Raw genomic sequence first — 17,610 nt, forward strand, 5'->3', positions numbered from 1 at the left:
TTTGGTAGGTTACTGGTAGTATCTCAGCTTAAAAGTCTCAGGGTCTAGGGTTCAGTTTTGACCTCCACTTACTGTCTTTATGGAATTTTGCATGTTTACTCGTATGCCTGCATGTTTTTCGCCTTCTGCTGCAGTTTCAAGCACTACCCTAAACACAGTGATTGACTGACCACAATAAATTATCCATATGCATGCTGCGTTTACTGTTTCTCTTCTGAATCTAGAGTCATAACACTAAACCTGAAGTAAACTTTTAACCTCTTTGACATCGTGGTAGTGAAAGAAAGAGGTGCATCCATAGTTTTTAATAGGAACACTGCCACACATGCACAGAGGATGCATCAATTAAAGTGTAAGGATGGAGCGCAGTCTCTTATGCTGATGTCATACTCTATATTTACTTCAGCCTTTGTTTAATAAAACATTAACAAAGGTATTAACTTCCTGCAGGTAATCCCATCTGAATTTTATGATGAATGATTTGGTAGCAGGATGAGAAATCTCATCTTGGTTACGTCATGGTTCAGTGGAAGTGGGATCCCTGGAGAGAGAACTCCACATCAAGCAGCTGGAGCTGCATGCAGTGCATTGGCCTTGAGGATTTTGGAGAGAGACATTTCCAGGGCCTTTGTTGAGGATGTCTGACAGGCATCCATTTTGTAGTACCTAAACAAACAAATAAAAGGAAAGGGTACATGATTGTATGTCATAAGCTTGAGTACATTATAAATGCTTTTTTTTCTGCCCAGCAATTAGTGTGTTTGATTTTTTATGACTAAACATTATCAGTTACTTGGGTTGTAAATGCATTTTCTTGTTTGCATGTTTGCCATTGTTCTAACTCATATTCCCCTTTTGCCTCTTTGAGCATCCTTCATCATTTTTAAATTTGTTCAGAGTGTTAGAACATAGGTTCTTTTACAGTCTTCTTCTTCTTTCAGCTTTTCCTGGTTAGGGGTCGCCACAGCGGATCACCTGTCCACTCATGATTGGCAGTAGAGTTTTACGGTATCGAGTTGCCAGCTCGGCGCCTAACCTTCCACAGAAGGCACACGCACACACTCACTCATGCCTAGGGCCAATTTAGAGTGTCCAATCCACCTACAGCATGTCTTTGGGATGTGGGAGGAAACCGGAGCACCCAGAGGAAACCCACGTGACCAAAGGGAGGACATGCAGACTCCGCACAGAAGGCACCCCAGCCGAGGATCGAACTGGAGAACTTCTTGCTGTGAGGCGACAACACTAAGCGCTGCATCACCATGGCCACCCCATAGGTTCCTTTACAGTAATTGCTGCTTATTTTGACTTCTCTGTGCATTCTGTGGGATTCAGAAATGTTGCTGCCAGTAGTAAGACATTTTTACCAATGTTGGTAGTGGTTTCTGATTGAGGCAGTCATGCTGCAGTGTTTATCTCCAAAATATACAAGACCATGGTGGGCTATCTCTCTTGCCTACCACTAATGTAAATGAAGCATTCCAGTGAAACGGAAAATAATTAGCAACTTACTTTCCCTCCATAAATGCCTGCTGTAAGTGCTGTACAAAGCAGAGCAATTCATTGTTTGGCTGCATAAATCACTACTGCTAACAGTGTTGAAGAAACTCCTCCTCAGGACATTAGCATCTTGCTCAGCTGACTTTCCCATCCTGTTGTTGAAATTAGTGCTTCACACTGGCTTTGTCTCAGTCTTCAGCCAAAATCTTGAGTTCACCTATTACTTTCAGTGAGTGCAGTCATGTTACAGGTAAGTGCTGGGAAGTTAAGCAGACAGGTAGAGTGGAGGTGGGTGCAACTGTGTGTGTGTGTGTGTGTGTGTGTGTGTGTGTGTGTGTGTGTGTGTGTGTGTGCCTGCCTGCCTGCCTGCCTGCCTGGGTGGTCTTAGCTGGAGAAGATAAATAGGGCAAGTCTGTGTGTGTGCTTGCATGTAAGTGTGAACGAGTTGGTTGGATTGTACAGGATGTGTGTGTGCTGTAACATCTGTAAGTGTGTTTGGATAGTAGGGGAACTCCATACTCCTCTACTCTCCCTACACTAATGAGTAGCGATGGTAGTATGGGGGAATACTTTGCATCAAAGGCACTTCTTAAATATTATTTTGAGACTGTAACAAAGTTAAGGATGGGAAGGTGGCATAATGGTTAAGGTGTTTACCATACAGACACAAGGTGCAGGGCTTGATTCTAACATGGGATAATTAGCTAGCTTAAAATGGGCCACAAGAGCAGTTAGCCTAGTACTAATCTATGAACCGATAATAGAACAGATTTCACAGAAGGGATCTGCTAATGAAGACTGCAGTGGATAAAACTCTGTCATTACTAACTGAATGTAAGGGTCCAGGAGAAGGGACAGGGCAGTTTGAGAGGCAAAGTCATGGCTGTTTAGTGACAGCAAGGGCAGTTGAGAGGTATGGGAATATAATTGTGTGTGTGGGGTGGGGGGGGTGAACTGGGAAATATGTTGCAAGGGCCACCAGCTGCAGTTAAGTGCTTTATTAGCTCTTGTGGTTATCACTCAGGGATTCAGAGACATGCAAATTAGCCAGTAATGAGGTAGCCAGTAATAAGGTATTTCCTCATTGTGGGTAATGTCTCTGAATAGCTAATTTCTGTGCAAGCTCTAAGTGGCCCTTTTTGCCACAGCCTTACTGCTTGTGGCAGGGCCTGTGTCTGAATTCTGGCTATTGTCCATCTTACAGCTTGCTAAGTAAAGAAATGTGATGTGGTCTGTCTCTTCACTTCTTTCAGAAAAAAATATCCAGTATGCACATGTAAACAAGATGTTCAACAGTTTGCAGAACTGTGTCAATGGCAAGCCTCAGCTAGGTGACAGAAAACCATATTATTACTGCAGTAAGGGCCCTACCTGAAGATCATCTCAGTTCATGAGGAAATAGAGAGGGCACATTAATTGGCATACTGTAAAATCCCTTATGACACAAGCAGCTAAAAGAGGGCCAGGTGTAACATCAAAGGAAGAAAGGAAATTGATAGTAATCAGCAATAAAGCAAAAAAAAAATACATATAAGTGAATTGAATAAAGTTTATCATTTCTACACTTAGAAGATTCTAGGGAATGCACAACTAACATGCCTGTTGCTGAAATAGAACCATAGATGAATACTGAATTCTTTGGTGCGTAATAATCAGAATATATTCACATAGAGTTTGGGTAATAAAGGTGAAGGAGTATAGTAACAGAGAAATGAGCATTTTAAATATTTGATTGAGAACCAAGTAAGATAACAGCCAACATGAAAAGGGAGACCGTATATAATTTAGAATCAGTTACCAAAATACTTTTCACCATAAGTACCCCCTTATTTCATTCTAAAGTAGGTAATGTAGCAATTGATATATCTATTTTTGTAAATAAAGGTATATATGCCTTCAGGTAAAAGAATAGGAAGACTGTAGTGGAACATGGCAAAGGTACAGTACTTGGCCTCAAAGAAGAAATGGATTTAACTTCATAAAGATAGCAGTTGATTCTGAAGAGGAAATTGCATGAAAGTAGTAATAGTAAATTAAGCTTATGACTGAAAAGATTTTTTTTTTTGCTCTTATTGCAGCTGCCTGCCTTCAGGAATGCTTCTCCTTGTTCATCTGTAGCAGTCCCCCACAACACCAGTCTAACTTGTCCCTTTGGAATGGGCTCCCACACCAACTGGGAAAGCCTAATGTCCATTTAGTTCAGAGCATCCTGCTATAGTGCCATCCTGACAGCTGCAGAGGAATTTTTTGATATGTTCTAGCTACTGTCTCATCCAGTTCCCCATATGCATTACATATGCATAGACGTCACTGGTTTAGTGTTCATCATCATCATCAGTACTCATCATCAGTCACAGGTGGTCAGTCGGGTGGCCACGGTGGTGCAGCGGTTAGCGTTGCCGCCTCACAGCAAGAGGTTCTCTGGTTCGATTTTCGGCTGGGGTACCTTCTGTGCGGAGTCTGCATGTCCTCCCTGTGGTCACGTGGGTTTCCTCCCACATATTCAAAGAAAGCCAGCAGACAGAATACTGGTGAATAAAGCCATATCAAAAAATTCCTCTGCAGCTGTCAGAATGGCACTATAGTAGGATGCTCTGAACTAAATGGACATTAGGCTTTCCCAGTTGGTGTGGGAGCCCATTCCAAAGGGACAAGTTAGACTGGTGTTGTGGGGGGCTGCTACAGATGAACAAGGAGAAGCATACCTGAAGGCAGGCAGCTGCAATAAGAGCAAAAAAAAATCTTTTCAGTCATAAGCTTAATTTACTATTACTACTTTCATGCAATTTCCTCTTCAGAATCAACTGCTATCTTTATGAAGTTAAATCCATTTGTGTAATACTGATATTGTCATGTGACAGGATATGAGTGACTTTACCCACTGCTAATGCAGTTAACCCACTCAGACTTCACCCTTTTAAGGAAATGTTGCCAGTCATGAGAAAACCCACCATCACCATTGGTTGGGCAGTAATTATTATTTATTTATTTATTTAAATTTGTTGACCTGGAGTGTCCGACTGGACGTAGGTCCATTTTCAGCGGAGGCCCGGGGAGAAAAGCTCCACAGTTAAAATAAACAGACAGTATATACATTGGATTACATAGTGAATAACAATTTACATAGCAATTACAACATATTTACAGATGAAGAACATAGTACATCAGTAGACAACTAGAATCTTTATCTGTCAAGTGCATACCAGACGTTAACAAATGTAACAAGAAGAAGAAGTTTGTGCTGTATAATAAGTACTGGCTTATGAGCATCTGAGCTTGCTATAATCAAGGTAGTTAGTGGAGTGGAAAGAAAGGTAGTGGTTGGATGGGGTGGATGATATTAGAGTGGGAGTTGCAAGGGCATAGCCAGCATGTTTTTAGTTGCGCTTTTAGTAAAGTTTTGAAGTGGGTGCATGGTGGTATGGAGGTAATTGTGGGTGGGAGTGAGTTCCATAATTTGGCTATGGCACAAGAGAATAGTGCTTCACCAGCAGAGTTATTGGCTTTAGTGATCTGCAAGTGATTTTTGCTGCTGGATCTTAGTGGTCTGGTGGTGCGATAGGGTTGGAGTAGATTCTGGAGGGATGGGACATTTAGTGGATGGTTTACTAGTTTGTGGGCGAGTGAGAGCTGATACCACTGAAGGAGGTGAGGGAGTTCAAGCCAGCCCAGTTCAGCAAGTGAGAGACAGTGGTGACTACAGTAGGATGCCCCTGTGGCGAATTTGGCGATTTTGTTGTAGCAGGTCTCTAGCTTGTTTAGATCACATTGCCTTAGGTTGGTATATCTTGGAGAGGCATAAAGTAGGGTGGAAATAAGGTGGGAATTTGCTATTGAAATCTTTGCTGCTTTGGTGAGAAATTGCTTATTTCTGTATAACGCTCCTAGTTTTTTGTGGACTTTTTTTATAGTCATGGATATGTGAATGTCAAATTTTAGTTTATTGTCTATTTCCACTCCTAGCAATTTGGTGTGTTCAGTTGGGTATATAGTGGTGTTGTCTTTTGCCGTGATGTTAAAGTGAGAGTTGTTTTGAGTATGTTTGGTGGGTTGGAAGATGAGTAGTTTAGTTTTGTTTGGGTTGAGTATTAATCTGGCATCGGATAACCATGTTTCAACAGAGGAAAAGGCTTCCTATGTGACTTTTTGCAGTTTTGGTAGGGACTGGGCGAAGCAGATGATGGTCGAGTCATCTGCGTATTGTATGAGTGTGCCATGTTTGGTGGCAGAGGCTAGATTATTGGTGTAAACAGAGAAGAGTAGGGGTCCAAGGATGGATCCTTGGGAACCCCTACAGAGACAGGTAGTTGGGGAGATATGTCATTCTGCCATACAACGGATTGTTGGCGGTCAGACAGGTAACTCTGAAACCAGTTGGTGACCGATTGTGAGAAGGATAGGTTATTGAGGACAGAGATAAGTTGTTTGTGTGGGACCATGTCAAATGCTTTAAATAGGTCTAGGAAAGTAGCAGAGGAGAGATAGCCATTAATATAATGATGGCAGTTTTCAAGAAAAAAACAACAAAAAGGAGAGAGAGAATCCCCTGTGTGAACCTCATACTGATGTGCTTAAAGGAGTCTGCCATGTACAGAAACCTTATCCAGGTGCTTTGTGGGAGGTAAGGGTATGAGATTTTTTGTGGAAGCTGGGGAATCTGAAGTATCACTTGCAAATGTAAAAAAAGCGGTCAAAAATCACACAAATACTGGAAGATAAACTGTTTATAAAACACGGCAAAGCTTTCAGGTCAAAAACCCTTCTTCAGTACATACATTTCAATGTTAAAAAACACAATGAATATATAGTATGGGTCTATGTCACATGACTTGCAGCCAAACAGTCATATGACCATTACATTCAAAATTTATAAAAACTTTTAAAAAACACATTTCATTTTAATTTACTTTGCTGTAAAAATTTTAACACCGGTTTCAATGTTACAACATCATTAATTCCTGGAGTTTTATCTGCCTGTAGTCTCGTTATCCACTCATACTCCTTTAATTCTAACCTATTATTTATATCTCCACCTCTCTCTGTTTTTTCAACTACATGTACAACTCGAAACATAAATCTGTGTTCTGCCCCATGCTCTGCTATATGCTTATATAGGGAATTTGTACTTACTGCCCTATTAATCTCAGACTTGTGTTCAATTATTCGGTTCTTCAATTTTCTAATAGTTTTACCTATATAGAATGAAGAACACTTGGAGCACGTGGCCATATATACTACTGCAGTAGTATTACAGGTTGCTTTAGTATTGAAATGGTAGAGTCTCTTTGTTAAAGGATGTTTGAAAAGATGGCTAGTTCCATCATAAATATCTCCACAACATGTACAATTATAACATTTAAACGTCCCTAATTTGGTTACATTATTGGGTATGAGTCTATTAAATTCTTTATAGCATAACCGCTGTTTAATTGTTCTCATGTTTCTGAAGCAGAAATATGGTTTCACATCTAATATCTTTCTTACTTCATCACATGCCATAAGTATAAGCCAGTTCTTTTCTATTATTCTTTGTATTAAATACGTATTAGAATTAAAAGAAGTAACAAATCTCACCTTATTGCCACATTCTCTCACTTCATTACTTGTGATGCCTCCTGTGTATATAGGTTTTAACATAGTGGGTCTCTGGGCTATGGTCTTTCTTTTATGTTCTAAGACCAATCTATTGCTATAACCACTAGAAAGCAATTCTTGTATTGTATTTTCAAGTTGTATTTTAAACATTATTTCATTAGTATTTAATTTACTAACTCTGCTCAGTTGCGATCCTACTATACTCCTAAATATATGAGGGGCATGCATACTGGTAGAATTCAGATACCGTCCTGAGTGTACTTCTTTATGGTGTATACTTGTTTCAAAAAGAATTTAATGTTTTTTCTAACATCACATCCAGAAATACTATTTTGTCTCTAGCAGACTGCATCTTAAATTTTAAAAAATTCGTGCTTTCATTTAAATATTCCAGGAAAGAACTCAGTTGCTTCTCAGTACCTTTCCATAATAAAAAACAATCGTCAACAAATCTTTGATAAAATGTTATGTTAGTTATAAAGTTATTATCCTTATTCAGTATAAACTTTTGTTCCCATACATATAATACCAGGTTTGCATAGGTATTCGCTATGGAAGTACCCATAGCCACACCCGATATTTGTAAATACAGTTGTTGATTAAATATGAATACATTATTAGTTAGCACCAATTCTAGTAACGTACAAATTGTTTCTATCTTACGTGCTATGTGTGGTGTTTGTTCTATTAAAAATTCCCGTATAGAGTCGATGCCAAAATCATTTGGTATTACTGTAAAAAGGGAAGTAATATCTAGGGTTACTAGTATTACATCTTCATAGGTCATTTTATCTGTTTCAGCTATTTGTTGCCATTGTCTTAACTTCATCAAAAAATCAGTTGTATCCTTTAATACTGTGCTCTACAAGTTTTCATATATGGATAAAGTTGTTGCTGAAGGTAAATGGAAATAGGTTCGGTGACCCAACCTGCACCTGAGACTATAGGTCTCATTGGTGGATCCATTATAGATTTGTGTATTTTTGGGACTCCATACAACATAGGTATAATAGGGCATGGTACTGTCAGAAAATTAAATAAATCTAAATCTATATCTTCTTGTAGTTGTAAATCATAAATAACCATATTAATGGTACTAATGCATTTTCTAACATCTTCCTGACTAATAGTTCTAAAAGCTATCACATCATTTAATAAATTGCCCATTGAGTTTAAATATTTTTCTTTATTCATTATAACCATCACATTACCCTTATCCGCTGGTTTAATTACAAGGTCATCATGTTTGATCAGTATTTGCATAGCTTCATGCTCTTCTTTGGTCAAATTAAAACTCCTGTTGGCTACTGTATCATTACACTTAAAGTTACTACTATAAACTTCTCTAATTTCTTGCTCGCATAAATTTTGAAATGCCAGCAACACAGGTACACTGCTAGGTACAAACGTACTTCTTCTTTTACATGCTGAGTCAGCGACACTCTTATTACCAAATAACATTTTTAAGGTTACTGTTCTAATAAATAATTTTAAGTCCGTTATTATGTTGACTACATCATCCGGCGGCATCGGTATGAAGTTTAAACCTTTTTGCAGTAACGAGTAATGCGCTTCTGTTAAGGTAAAACTAGATAAATTCAAAGTACCTTGTCTTGTTGTCGGACATGCTTGCTGTGTCCTAAAGGGCTGTTACTTTTCCTTTTGATAGGTGTTCGTACACTCGTGGAAGTTGTTCTATTCCTTGAAAAGGTTCGTTCTGGTACCACCTCTGCTTGTATTAATTGGAAACGTTTAAGTGTTGTTTGCTGCAGTTTTCCTCGTTGTTGGTGGCCCTTCTCCTTGCTAACTCCAGCGTACGTCTCTGGTTTGGACGTATTCATATCGATGTCAAGTACGTCTGTGGGTGTCGCCGCCAGTGAGTCTTCCGATTGGTCAATTGCGACCATTACATCAGCATTCATCGAAACAGATGGTGCTTGTTCAAAAATGTCCAACGTATCTAACGATTTATTTTTACTATTATATTGATAGTTAGACGCCCCTTTGATCTTATCTGTGATCTTCGGCCATGAAAAGATATGGCCCAAAGCAAAGTCGTTTACGTCACGTAATAATTTCTTCTTTTTGGACTCCTCTAGTTTTTTATCAAAGGAGTTGATTCTATTAAGTAACTGTTCATAACTAGTGATGTTATTCGAAAAACTTTTAGATTCATGTATCTGTTTGTCTAGATTGTGAATCTCAGTCTTAAGTTCCATTTCTATTGGTAAGAAGTGATCGTTCATTAGGACCATATAGTCTAGGCTTAGTTGTAGGTTCAATTGCTGCCATCGCTTGAGTAAATCAGGGAATACATTCCCATATGAAGGCATCTTTGTTATACGTAGACCTCTGGGTACTATTCCTTTCTCAAGATAGGCGCAGAAACTAAAACGTTGCCATTGTAGTTTTTTAAAAGAAGTTAATTTCTTCTCCAAAAGTTGTAGTTTGTTTGTAAATTCAATGGAAAGTGTTGTGTTACATAAGTTACTTCCCCCTTGGTTATCACAGTTCGTTAGTACAAGGTTCAGTAACGGATTTGTCCCAGTTGCAACTAGACTTTCCACTGAAAAATTCAAAGTTGCTGGCTCCTTTTCCAACGAAAATATTGGCTGCTGTATTTACTCCATTTACCTTCAGCAACAACTTTATCCATATATGAAAACTTGTAGCACAGTATTAAAGGATACAACTGATTTTTTGATGAAGTTAAGACAATGGCAACAAATAGCTGAAACAGATAAAATGACCTATGAAGATGTAATACTAGTAACCCTAGATATTACTTCCCTTTTTACAGTAATACCAAATGATTTTGGCATCGACTCTATACGGGAATTTTTAATAGAACAAACACCACACATAGCACGTAAGATAGAAACAATTTGTACGTTACTAGAATTGGTGCTAACTAATAATGTATTCATATTTAATCAACAACTGTATTTACAAATATCGGGTGTGGCTATGGGTACTTCCATAGCGAATACCTATGCAAACCTGGTATTATATGTATGGGAACAAAAGTTTATACTGAATAAGGATAATAACTTTATAACTAACATAACATTTTATCAAAGATTTGTTGACGATTGTTTTTTATTATGGAAAGGTACTGAGAAGCAACTGAGTTCTTTCCTGGAATATTTAAATGAAAGCACGAATTTTTTAAAATTTAAGATGCAGTCTGCTAGAGACAAAATAGTATTTCTGGATGTGATGTTAGAAAAAACATTAAATTCTTTTGAAACAAGTATACACCATAAAGAAGTACACTCAGGACGGTATCTGAATTCTACCAGTATGCATGCCCCTCATATATTTAGGAGTATAGTAGGATCGCAACTGAGCAGAGTTAGTAAATTAAATACTAATGAAATAATGTTTAAAATACAACTTGAAAATACAATACAAGAATTGCTTTCTAGTGGTTATAGCAATAGATTGGTCTTAGAACATAAAAGAAAGACCATAGCCCAGAGACCCACTATGTTAAAACCTATATACACAGGAGGCATCACAAGTAATGAAGTGAGAGAATGTGGCAATAAGGTGAGATTTGTTACTTCTTTTAATTCTAATAATGATTTAATACAAAGAATAATAGAAAAGAACTGGCTTATACTTATGGCATGTGATGAAGTAAGAAAGATATTAGATGTGAAACCATATTTCTGCTTCAGAAACATGAGAACAATTAAACAGCGGTTATGCTATAAAGAATTTAATAGACTCATACCCAATAATGTAACCAAATTAGGACGTTTAAATGTTATAATTGTACATGTTGTGGAGATATTTATGATGGAACTAGCCATCTTTTCAAACATCCTTTAACAAAGAGACTCTACCATTTCAATACTAAAGCAACCTGTAATACTACTGCAGTAGTATATATGGCCACGTGCTCCAAGTGTTCTTCATTCTATATAGGTAAAACTATTAGAAAATTGAAGAACCGAATAATTGAACACAAGTCTGAGATTAATAGGGCAGTAAGTACAAATTCTATATAAGCATATAGCAGAGCATGGGGCAGAACACAGATTTATGTTTCGAGTTGTACATGTAGTTGAAAAAACAGAGAGAGGTGGAGATATAAATAATAGGTTAGAATTAAAGGAGTATGAGTGGATAACGAGACTACAGGCAGATAAAACTCCAGGAATTAATGATGTTGTAACATTGAAACCGGTGTTAAAATTTTTACAGCAAAGTAAATTAAAATGAAATGTGTTTTTTAAAAGTTTTTATAAATTTTGAATGTAATGGTCATATGACTGTTTGGCTGCAAGTCATGTGACATAGACCCATACTATATATTCATTGTGTTTTTTAACATTGAAATGTATGCACTGAATAAGGGTTTTTGACCTGAAAGCTTTGCCGTGTTTTATAAACAGTTTATCTTCCAGTATTTGTGTGAATCTGAAGTATCACACAGTCTTGTGTCCCCACCCCAAAGAGGATTGACACTTCCAGCTGTGCCACAGAATTCTCTGTCTGTGGTATGGAGGGATTTGAGTTCTCCCCATCTTAGAGCACCATCAAAAAAGATGAGCGGATTTTGGGATATTGTCACTGTTGGCCACATCATAGCAGTCACTAGTCCCTCTCATCCTCCTCCTGAGAAGATCCCTGATGGATCAATCCATCTCCTTGAACAACTTATGAGGCTGCATTTCCCAGAGGACTTTGAGAATTATATAGATTTGGAACTTTCTGGTACCAAAAGATGAGGACAGTTTCTGTCCCATACTGGACCTCCGTGACTTCAGCCTGCACATGCAGATGTTCATCATGTGACACTGCTGCAGTCATTACACTTGGGTTATCCTGCCGTCAGGCGGTACCCCAGTCGGCCTGAGTTCCAAAGTCTTGGACCAGCGTCGGTTGCTGTCGCTTCTTCCCTGACGTCAGTGCGCCAGGGGGATATAAGATGCAGCCGACACCATTTTCTTAAGTCTTTCTTGCCGCGCGGTGCCCGAAGCAGAAGCAGTTCGCAAGTGCCGGTCGGCCAACTCCTGAGATTTTCATACCGAATCCAGAACCGAAGTCTTCTAAAAAGCTAAGTACCCCGTTGGGGAATCTTTTTCTTGCCTCAGACCGATGTCAGTAAAAGTTAATAATTGTATTTCTTGTGGGAAGCAAATGCCTCATAAGGATTTCCACTCCTACTGTATCCCATGCCTAGGCCCTGACCACGATGTAACTGGTTGTCGGTTTTGTGCTAGGTTTAATAAGCGCACTATTAAACGTCGGTTTGATTTTGCCCGACATTATTTTGGCAGAAAATTTAATTACAGCAATAATGTTCCCTGCGCGTAAGGAGTTGCACGGCAAGAGGAATTGTCAAATAAATGAAAATAAGCCAGCAACTGGTGGATGGTAGTTTATTTATAAGCTACCAACAGTGCATATAAGCTCCTAAACATACCGGTTTCGGCCCCAATACAATATGGCCTTCTTCAGTGTATAGTATAGAGTCCATAATGCAGTTCTTTTAAATACATATCAAAAAAAAGCTGATTGGATGAGAATACCAAGCTTATTAATATTAATCATTATACAAACATGTATATCAAAGTTTATGCAAAATCTATTACACATATATTATATAAGTGTCAATCAAATGTTATATATCAAAGTATAATGTTAGAATTGAATATGTTAGAAATATAATGTGTATAGTTGAATGTAATACAATATGTTAGATCAGATATATTTATAAATATTCATTCAAACCTGGACTAAATAGTGCGCCAAGTTTGGTAATCCATTTCTTTTCTTTTATGTCGAGTTTATTATGCCAGCCACACTTATTGGTTCTGTCACCAATAATTTTGTCAATAACTGTAAAGTGAAATTTGGCCTTATTATGTACAAGTGTGTGTTTATATAGTGCGTTAGATGGTTTTTTACATCTAATGTCACTTAAATGTTCAGACACCCTTAATTTAACTGATCTAGAGGTTTGCCCAACATAAAATGAGTGACAAGTACAGCTGGCCATGTAAATGGCCCAATCAGTATTGCAATTGGCAAAAAATTGAATGTCAAAGACTTTACTACTGTTTCTGCTTGTGAATTCTTTAGTTTTTATCATATGTTTACAATTCACGCAATGGCCACAGGGAAAAGAACCAATAAGTTTGTCCCCCAAAATAGTTGTCTGATAAGCCTGTGTTAAAGAGGATTCCAAGTGATGCTTGTAGTGGTTAAAGTACCCTGCCAAGTTCTTTCCTTTACGAAAGGAGAATGAACATTTGTTGGGAATAATTGTCTTAATTCTAGCATCTGCTTCTAGTATATTCCAATTATCCCTTATGATTTGGGTAAAGCTATTTGTGTTTCTTCCATATGTGGTTGTGAATCGTAATGTGTTAGTTTTGACTGGTTTCTTCTTATATTTCAAAAGATCTGATCTATGTAAGCCTGAGGCGTGTCTGTGTGCCATTGTAACATATCCTGATTTGTATCCCCTATCCTGAAACCTGTTGCACAAATCCTGAGCATGGTTATCAAAACTAGTGTTGTCAGAACAGTTACGTCTGATTCTAATGAATTGAGACTTTGGAATATTTCTGGCGATATGTTTTGGATGAAAGCTGGAGGCATGGAGAATGGTGTTATATTGGGGGAATTTTCTGAATACTTCCGTTTTTAAGGTGTTATCCATATTTCTTGTGATCAAAACATCCAAAAATGTTATAGTTTTTTGATCATGTGTAATGGTAAATTGTATTCCCCATTTATTATCATTCAAATAATCCATAAATTCTTGAAGAGATGAAACATCCGATCTCCATACCATCCAGCAATCATCCAAATATCTTCGCCAGATGTCAATGTCAGGTAAGAACCAATTATGGGTGTCATCATATATCATAATTTCTTCCATATAGGCCATGAATAGATCAGCATAAATGGGGGCAAAAGATGCCCCCATTGCTGTTCCTCTAATCTGCAAAAAGCATTCATCATTATAAAAAAAGACGTTTTTAGTCAAAACATGCTCAGTTAAGTTCAGTAATAAAGTGTTGAATCCTGGTTGATACATATTTGATCGATTAAGCCAGAATTCAATAGCATCCAATCCTGCCCAATGGGGAATATTTGTGTATAGGGAGCATACATCTAACGTGCATAGTGTCCAATCTGAATCTAACTGCATATCGTTGACAATACCCAAAAATTCGGTCGTATCCTGTATTCTTGACCTCACTAATCTTAGTAATGGTTTCAAATGCATAGTTAGAAAATCAGATAATGGCTCAGTTAATGAACCCATGCCTGAAACAATGGGCCTCCCCGGTGGATGCAAATGATCTTTGTGTATTTTTGGTAAAAAATAGATATATGGTTTGATGGGGTCAGAAATTGTTAAATGGTTTAGTGTTTTCATTGATATGATATCATTGTCGTAGGCAAAGTTAAGGAAATCATCTATTTCTTTTTTTAGATTCAACACTTTATTACTGAACTTAACTGAGCATGTTTTGACTAAAAACGTCTTTTTTTATAATGATGAATGCTTTTTGCAGATTAGAGGAACAGCAATGGGGGCATCTTTTGCCCCCATTTATGCTGATCTATTCATGGCCTATATGGAAGAGATTATGATATATGATGACACCCATAATTGGTTCTTACCTGACATTGACATCTGGCGAAGATATTTGGATGATTGCTGGATGGTATGGAGATCGGATGTTTCATCTCTTCAAGAATTTATGGATTATTTGAATGATAATAAATGGGGAATACAATTTACCATTACACATGATCAAAAAACTATAACATTTTTGGATGTTTTGATCACAAGAAATATGGATAACACCTTAAAAACGGAAGTATTCAGAAAATTCCCCCAATATAACACCATTCTCCATGCCTCCAGCTTTCATCCAAAACATATCGCCAGAAATATTCCAAAGTCTCAATTCATTAGAATCAGACGTAACTGTTCTGACAACACTAGTTTTGATAACCATGCTCAGGATTTGTGCAACAGGTTTCAGGATAGGGATACAAATCAGGATATGTTACAATGGCACACAGACACGCCTCAGGCTTACATAGATCAGATCTTTTGAAATATAAGAAGAAACCAGTCAAAACTAACACATTACGATTCACAACCACATATGGAAGAAACACAAATAGCTTTACCCAAATCATAAGGGATAATTGGAATATACTAGAAGCAGATGCTAGAATTAAGACAATTATTCCCAACAAATGTTCATTCTCCTTTCGTAAAGGAAAGAACTTGGCAGGGTACTTTAACCACTACAAGCATCACTTGGAATCCTCTTTAACACAGGCTTATCAGACAACTATTTTGGGGGACAAACTTATTGGTTCTTTTCCCTGTGGCCATTGCGTGAATTGTAAACATATGATAAAAACTAAAGAATTCACAAGCAGAAACAGTAGTAAAGTCTTTGACATTCAATTTTTTGCCAATTGCAATACTGATTGGGCCATTTACATGGCCAGCTGTACTTGTCACTCATTTTATGTTGGGCAAACCTCTAGATCAGTTAAATTAAGGGTGTCTGAACATTTAAGTGACATTAGATGTAAAAAACCATCTAACGCACTATATAAACACACACTTGTACATAATAAGGCCAAATTTCACTTTACAGTTATTGACAAAATTATTGGTGACAGAACCAATAAGTGTGGCTGGCATAATAAACTCGACATAAAAGAAAAGAAATGGATTACCAAACTTGGCGCACTATTTAGTCCAGGTTTGAATGAATATTTATAAATATATCTGATCTAACATATTGTATTACATTCAACTATACACATTATATTTCTAACATATTCAATTCTAACATTATACTTTGATATATAACATTTGATTGACACTTATATAATATATGTGTAATAGATTTTGCATAAACTTTGATATACATGTTTGTATAATGATTAATATTAATAAGCTTGGTATTCTCATCCAATCAGCTTTTTTTTTGATATGTATTTAAAAGAACTGCATTATGGACTCTATACTATACACTGAAGAAGGCCATATTGTATTGGGGCCGAAACCGGTATGTTTAGGAGCTTATATGCACTGTTGGTAGCTTATAAATAAACTACCATCCACCAGTTGCTGGCTTATTTTCATTTATTAGAAAATTTAATTACACCATGCCGTCGGAACTTCCGACGACCAGAATTCTTAAAAAATGCAAGGACAAGGACAGGCATCCGAGGCCCAAGACTTGATGACGAGGCCTCTTCTAGGCCGGTCGCCGGTTCTCCGGTTTTCAGCGAGGCGCCTACGCAGCCCCTGAAGACCGCTACATTATAATCCCAGACCGCCTCCGACTCCCACGTGGAGCTGGCTGGGCCTTTGGACACCCCTACAATTCAAATTACCGAGCTTAATTCCACAGAGGGAACCGAGGTAGCTGAACTTTCGACAGCTTCAGAGGGTGTTTTCAGACCTACACAGTTAACAATTAAACCCTCTATCAAGTCTAAGCCTCCTATTAAAGCAAAGAAACAGACACAGCAATCTCCAGGGCAGGCTTCCATGCCTAAGAAACAAATGTTTAAAATGGCTGAAGACCTAATCACCCTGATCAGAGGGTTCCAACCCCCTCCAGATAAAATACCCAGACAAGAAGCAGACTATGAATCTTCAGACCAGGTGTCCATTTCCTCTGACTCATCCTCAGACCTAGGGTACTCCTTACCCCCTTATGAGGATTCTGATGCTGAGGAATCCATTCCATCAGCTTCTCCGCCTGAGGACTACTCTTTTGGGGAGACCTTACATACCATGAGGGAGCATTTCCACTGGGAAGGCCAAGATTATTCAGAATCCAAGAAAAGGCTCAAAGACTTCCTTTTATTGCCTCAACACAGACCCCTTGCTATCCCGCCAGTGTTAGATATTGTGGATGATGTATACACTGAATCCAGCTTAAACCCTGACTCCTTACCACCAGCCCCAGTTAAGCCAGATAGATATTACAGAGTCCCTGACTCCCACAAATTTCTTTACAAAAGCCCTGTTGCTGACCCTGAAACTATTTCTCAGGGACCCAAAGGGATTAAGGCTTCATCAGCAAAAAACCCAGTCCCCTCTGACAGAGATTCTAGAGCATTAGACAGATGGGGCAAGAAAGTTTATACATCTGCAACTTTAGCCTTGAGAGCCTTAAATTGCCAGTTTCACATGTTAAAATATCAGCAATTTTTAATGTCTCAGTTAAAACAAAAGATGCTTCCAGATTCAGATCCGAAAGAAATGCAGGATTTATTGCATGGAGCTGAACAGGTGGGAAAATATACTTTGCAATGTGTTTTTTGATTCCTTAGAGGCCTCCTGCAGAGCAGCAGTTACAGGCTCTGTCATTAGAAGGCATGCTTGGTTAAAAGAACATACGCTACCAGAACATGAGAAGGCCAAATTACTGGATGCACCTTTGCAATGGGATGTGTTGTTTGGAGTTAAGGCAGAGGAGGTATTAAAAAAGATGGAAG

The 17,610-nt window shown here is 38.0% G+C and overlaps 1 protein-coding gene across 1 annotated transcript in view; it reads left to right on the forward strand.

Moving 5' to 3' along the window:
* Positions 1-17,610, forward strand: part of GRAMD2B (GRAM domain containing 2B) — a 1,158,381-nt gene that overhangs the window by 841,407 nt on the left and 299,364 nt on the right. The window lies entirely within an intron of this gene.

Source organism: Protopterus annectens, chromosome 2.part0 (assembly GCF_019279795.1).
Source record: "Protopterus annectens isolate FY-2018-M chromosome 2.part0, PAN1.0, whole genome shotgun sequence".
Taxonomy (NCBI): Eukaryota; Metazoa; Chordata; order Ceratodontiformes; family Protopteridae; genus Protopterus; species Protopterus annectens.